The sequence below is a fragment of the Athene cunicularia genome (genome assembly GCF_003259725.1).
Source record: "Athene cunicularia isolate RWA chromosome 1 unlocalized genomic scaffold, athCun1 chr1_part1, whole genome shotgun sequence".
Lineage (NCBI taxonomy): Eukaryota > Metazoa > Chordata > Aves > Strigiformes > Strigidae > Athene > Athene cunicularia.
The window spans coordinates 31,909,813-31,916,997 of NW_020799091.1; positions in this window are offsets into that span (position 1 = coordinate 31,909,813).

Consider the following 7,185-nt stretch of genomic DNA (forward strand, 5'->3'; position numbering starts at 1 on the left):
CTAGTACAGATCAGTAAGTATTCAGCGACATGGTGAATGCTCTCCTTAATAGGTTTTAAATACCTGTTCCTGCAATGTCAAGTACATAGTTATTTCAGTAAAGTACGATTCCCAAGTATTTGTCTTTTGAGTAAAAAGCTTCAAGAGGAAGCTGATGATCTAGCTGTTGCCAAAATGTACTTTTTAAAACTGACATCATAATTAAGAAAATTAGTATGAAGGCAGTCACAAACCACTGAGCGTTTCTCTTGTAATAACTCATTATGCAATGTTTTACACTATGTGTTCATAACTAATCATTTTCATCTTCACAGAAATGGGGATCAAAATAAAACTAGGATAATACTTTTGTATCTCCAGCAGCAACACAAAATCTTTCATTTCTGCACAGCAATATTCTGGATCTTTGCTACTGTCAGTGAATGTTAAAAGTTTGAAAAGAAAACATTGTGAGGAAGCAGGGAGGATGGTTTCAGGTAACTGATATTTATATATCTCAAATTAAAGAAAATTTAAGAGGACAGGTGCTACATGAAGAACTAGATAACCCATATATATCATTAAAATAAACCAGTTAAAGATAATAGCATACATTACAAAGATAAAGACAGCTGTAGATTGATTTTAAAAATATAATAAAGAAAATTAAACAAAAGACAAAGTATAGACACAATATCAGAAAGAGCTGAGAAATACTGAGACCAATGTGATTTCCTCCAATACACTGATGATTATAAAACAAACCTATTTTAGAAGAAATGATGCTAACTGCACAAATTTACTGAACTTAAAATGCTACCGCTGAAACTAGCTCAGTTAAAATCCATCATTCTCAGACACATTTGCTTTTACACAGAAATCTGGTCTGACATATATATACTTAAGAGTTTGCAGGCTTAATTTTCTTACAATACTTACTGCTTCACCGATTCGCTAGAACTATGTCTTCGACAAAACCAGAAGTCTAGTCTAACTTATATCCCAGGAGTTTCCTCACAAATCTGCTAAATACAAGATTTCACGTATGTACTGTGGCTATTCTGCCTTTCAAGGTTTTTATATGCTACTGCCCTCAGTCAGATTTATTACGCCCCACATAATCTAATATAGAAAGAATTCACCCGATTGGCTAAACTGCACAGCAAAATGTTTCTATATAAAGCAATATTTTGAGCTTTGAGTTTGGGATGTTCCATGAGCACAACACTTTGAAGGAAAAGAAAATTTCCATCTACGAGTAAATAAAAAGCTACACTCCAAGTATTTTCAGCTATTTGAGATATTTTTAAACATCTGTATTTCTTATCAGCATTGGTGCAGTTCAAACTGGAGAGAAACGTGAGACTGAACCAGCCAGGAGTTCAAAGGAGGGAGCAGAGCAGCCACTCCTCCTGCTCCTTCTCACTGCCTACCCAGGATCAGGTAAGATGGGGGCTATGAGGAAAAGAAATGAAACACAAACAAGAAAGCACTCCTGCTTATCTTCCAACAGCTTTCATGTTCACACAAAAGCCTTCTTGCAATGGATAACCTCTATCCTATGGTTAATTTAAGGACTCAAATATGAAAGGCACAAATGATACAGGTGGGAACCCAAAATACAGAATGGTAGGGGGAGGTGGAGGATGAGACACAGAAAGAAAAAAGGGGGGTGGATGCAATGGCACAGGTGATTGAAGCCAAAAGCACTGGAGTGAAGCATGAGAAAGAAAAAGCATGGAAGTAACATGAAGTGGAAATACTGGAATCTTTACTAAGCAAAAGTCCTCTGTCTCCCAAGGTCACCTCAGCCAATTGACAGCTAATACTTTGACTAACCTACACACCCTAAAAACTTCTGCTAACATCTTTAACACCTATATTTTAAAAAAAAAAAAAATCACGTTTCTTGTCTAAAACAGCAGTTAATTAAAGCCATCTTCTAATAAAGAAAAATCAGTTATTTATATTCCAGCACCAAAGAACTGCACTTGCCTTTGTTCTCATTAAATCCACCTCATATACATGTATTATCTACTTACCTATAAAGGAAGTGAAATGGCTTAGGTGTTCATTACAAGATGCATTTTCCCTGTTTGCAAGTATCACTTTTTAATGCCTACCACACAGCCAGAGTGTACATTCCTGCAAAAGTCAGCTGAGCTCCTAAATCTTGTGTAAATTCAATCCACCGATACATTTAGTGAATGAAAACACAATTCTCTTTCCCATGTTATTTTGATTCATACTTTCCATGAAGATATTAACAAAATCAATCATGAAACGCTTGACACTTTGTACTTCTACACAGCCGTCTTAAACTGGCAGAACTGCCCTACCAAAAGTCATTTTCATGTAGTGGAAAAGGGCATGGGGAAGATTAGATCTGCGAGATTTGCCTTGAACAGTGAGTGAAACCATGATCACGAGCATTCAGAAAGTTATTTGTGAGTGAATTGTTCTTGCTATCAAAATACGCGGCTACCTCGTTCAGGTTCTTATTTAACCTGCTCTTCTAAGGTAATTATTACAGCATTTCACCAGGTGACCTAAATGCTAGGTAGGACTTGGTAACTTCCTCCCTATCGAGCACCAACAGTCACCTTTTTGGGAGCAAAGCAGATTATCTCCAACTATTTGGAGAAATTATGTATATTATAGGAAAAGAGAATTAATGCACCCCAGAATGGCTAATGCACACCCAAAACTAAATTACTGGAAAGAAGGAGAAGGGAAGTAGTAATATCTTATGGAAACCCTTGGCATCCATTAGGCTCCATGTTAGCATGTTCCACTGCCAACTGATTGTCATGTGGATAAAGTAGAATCTGACTAGATAATAGAAAGCAATTAAAAAAAAAAAAAAGATGCCCAAAAAAATGGTGGGGAGCAGGGAAATAGGACAAATTGCTTTGGAGAGGCACTTTTTCCTTTCTGCCTGTGATAGAGGGAGCTTGGGTGACAAGGTAGATGACTAACCTTGGTATCAGTGAAACGAATCCCACATTACCTACTCCTTTCAGAGGTTATAAAAAAAGTTATTATAGTCACAAAACAAAAGCTAAGTTTCCCTCTTTTATCCCATTAGATGTATGTATTGTACAATTTTTATGTAAAACAACTTGGTTCAACAAAGTAGTTTTTTAATTATTTTTTCCTATAGCTTTTCTGATAATCTATTTTCATCTCAGCACTATGATTTTCTGTTCAGACTGATGGCTAAAAGCATTTCAAATGACAGATATCATCTATATTTATTTGCATTATAAAGCAGTTTCTTGAAGGCAAAGCATGATAAAAGGAGTATGAATTCTTTAATGAAAGAGGTATTAACATTTGTATTTATGAAATTATAAGTATTTAAAAGCAATTATTCAAAGATTGCTTGAGCAATGTTGCATGGACATGATATGTGGATGATGCAAATCTAACTGGTAAGAAGATCTAGCTAGAAAATTATATCCATATGAAAAAACAGAGATCCCTTTTCCACAAAAAACCCTTACTTTAGACTCTTTTCCCATGTTTTCTGTAACAAAACAGATACAGATCAGTCCATTATTACCAGACACTTTTCCAGATACATCTGCCGTACCTCAACTCTGAAGTTTATTAGTTCATGACTTTATTAGAGAAGCCTAGGAATAACCAGGTAAATGGAACGTAGTTTGTTAGCAGCTCTGAACAGAATACACACTAATTCAGTGTTGCAACATCCAAAGTGAATGGGATTAAGGAAAGCAATTTTAGATAATGAAATTTTAAATACTTTATATTCTATTAAGTTGACTCCAGACTCCACTGGACAAAAGACAGACAGACAGAATCAGCTACAGAGTTAATTATCCTTCTTTTAGATCTTTCTAGTGAAATAGCCTGTTCTATTGATAAATCAGCAAACTAATACTGAGGTTTAAAACAAAGGAGTTCATTGAACTGCTGAATTATAGCTGCATACAGTTTTTTCTGAGAAAACTTAAAGAGTACTTGCTTTGATAAAATTGTTGGACACAATAGCTACAAAGCATTAAAAAAAAAAAAAAAGAGGTGGTGCAATCATTAAAGATATGCATCTTATTTCAAGATCATCCATGAGTTTTTATTGCCATCCAGTCCCTGCAACCATTGACACATTCACCAGGAAAAAATGCTGGGCACTGCCAATGTATATTGTTTATTGGCATAGAGACCAAGCACCCAAATGAGTAGTTCCATCAGGTATGCATTCAGCATAAACCAAATATCACTCGCAACAAAATGATGTAACAACTGTAGAAGCAAAAAGAAAAAGAAGCTGTGAAAGAGAAGCAAGCAGAGTGCTCCAAATAACATGGGTACGGCAGGAGATTTCTAGGGCACTAACTCAAGGGCACAGCAGTAAAGCACCAATTGCGGTGGCCGCCACTGTTTCTTGAATCGTTATTTTTTTTGTCACTGTCAAAGGTTGGCTGGCCCCCACTCCCAACAGGTGCAGGAACGCCGTGGCTGGTGCCAGTCCAGCCCTGCTGACTCACTGCGGCAGGCGCTGCCCATCAATTCCCACCCCCCAAAAGGGAAGGTGACCCCTCCAGCCATGCCACCCATAGCCAAGAAACAGAGAGAAACCTTAAGTGCCCTGCAGACGCCCAGCCTTACAAGCTGCATCCAAAGGTCATTCCCTGGGGTCACCTTCTTGAAAACTCGCTCACGGTTTCTATATATCCTTTTCTTCTGGTTAAACATGCATTATAAGAAAAGGCATCTGTGGATGCATAACCAGGACTGCAGACATTTCACAAGCCTCATGGTAAAGAACTACTTCAGCAACTGAGCTTTTAAAAAGAATAGCCAGTTCTTATCCCAGTGAAATAAAACATTTAATTCTGCCTCCTTTGCCTGTAAAATCAAAGTTCTTAGAGGCAACTATGCTCATGTAACAGAAGTGATCTTTTTTTAATTGGTTTTCCAATTAATTGGTTTCCAACGCTTTCCTCATTTCCTGCAAGGATAAAAGGGTCGTATTCTCTATCTTACCCAAGATTTTGTTCAGAGCAAGAACTTCCATTTACTTCATTCACTAAACTCTCACGAGAAGCTGTTCCTGAGAAAGGATTAAAGCTTCAGGTTTTGAATCACCGGGGCAGATCTGGTGAGGTCTTTTGCTGAGAGTCTGGGATCTCAAAACAAAACAGAAACTATCCCAACACCCTTCCCAGCAAGAAGTCTTTTGATCTTCCTCCCATGGAGCAGTGAGGTGCAGAAGACCTTTCTTTATTCCACTCCAAAACCCACATACATTTGGCTACCTCTTCCCCTCCCAAGGACTTCTATCCTGCCTCCAGCTTCTCTCACAGATCATCAGATAAGCCAGGCTTGTTCATGCTCTTGATGGGAAAACTGACAGTCTTCCATGTAATGGCTTTGTAACGGCCTCTACAGTCATGCTGTTCTCTCTTTTGGAGAATGGTTTATCCCTAGAAGGGGATACAGGTGGTCCTTGGGGACTCCCGAGTTTGTCATAGCTGCTTCCTCTTGCCTGGGAACAGAAAAGCTTTTGATCTTAGACTAAGAAGTCATAAACTGAGGTTTGGTAGCATGACAGAGCCATTAGCCAGATGGTCTCCACCTTCTTTCCCTTTAGGTGGGCATAGCAAAAGGCACCAAGCAACTCTGAACCCCAGAACTAATACTTTATTATAAGAGATAATATACCTAGAAATAGTGAAAATTCAGAACTGTGCCAAGTGAAACATTCAAAAGCTTTGCACACAAACCTCTCCCTAACTACATACAGCCTTAAAGGCCACATCTCTGCCTTGTAGACCAGCAGATCTCAGTGCTTTCCTCAATATGTTGTTCAGAAGCCTCTCTGGGCTTCTAAGTCGTCTCTCATTCCATCTCCTCCCATCACTTCTATGATTCCCCTGTAAATTCCCAAAAGCTAAAGATGACAACTACCCCTCCCTCCCCTCTCCTTGCCAGAGACCAAGAGGCAGAAAATGGTAAGCAAGATGTGTTCTACCCTGTTTTCCACACTCCTGTTCATCTGAAGACAAAATAGACCACATTTGTACAGGTAACGATGAATAAATCAATTTAAATACCTCTACCATCTGTCATAGTGCTTCTTGTTTCCTAAAGCAACAAATGATCTGAAAACCTGGTATGAGGTATAGTTGGCTCTTCTTGGAGGTCCAGAAACTCCTTGTGAGAACAGAGTAAATACTATACCGAAGAGGTGTAAATATGGATGTTAAGTCTCCCAAAGCAGTAAGTCTTGTAACTTCATTTTCACAGCAATCAAAATCTCAGCTCCTAAGAAAACACTCCTTTTTGGTAGCCTATATATTAGCAGGATGTGTATACTGGCCTCCTCCTTGAATTCAGATTTCTGTTTAAGCAAAAAGAAAGTTACCCAGGCCTTTTATTTTATTCTCCAGATTCTGCTTGTTCATGATAACAGACTGCTTTAAACACTATAATATTTTCAAGTGCATTCAGTATCAACAACTCCCAGTTAGGCATGTAAATATGTCACTTTAGATTTGTTGGATGCTGAGTGCTCTTGAATAGCTGCCCCATCTACTACTTCTGTGACCACTTCATATACCGCTCACTGGATTTAAAGATGACATTGATAGACAAACAGTGCACTACTCAGGAGTAACTTTGATCGTTAGGCATACAGGGAGAACAGTTCTGTTGTGTTACAGAAATGCATTTCATAATGATACACTCTTCCTCACATCTCTGAACTGACGTGTTTAAATTACATACTTTGTACAGATGTCAACACTGAAAATAAAATTAAGTTCCCAAGTAGCCTCATTTTTCAAACACTTGCACTATTCATCCTAGGTTGTAGTAGGTTATCACAAAACAGAGACTTCCCTCTTCTCTGTGCACATGGATACATGTGTTTTAATTTTGCTCTTCGATACTTTCTGGATACTAAAACACTTGGGAGAGGCTATTACTGAATAGCTGAAGGCAATGTGCCATGATTAAAATCGTACAGCTTTTGCTTCCAGGCCTTTCACTAGAAAGGTAAGAACTCATATTCTTCTGAAAACTAAAGAGGAGGCATGGACATTTCCAGCTGTTGTCATGGATACAGCTGCTGAGAAAAACGTCAGTGTACCCCTGCAAATAAATGCATGCGCCAAGTACTTGGAATACGCAGTGGTAAAACCACCGCAGATGTTAAACATTCTCACATGGCCATCA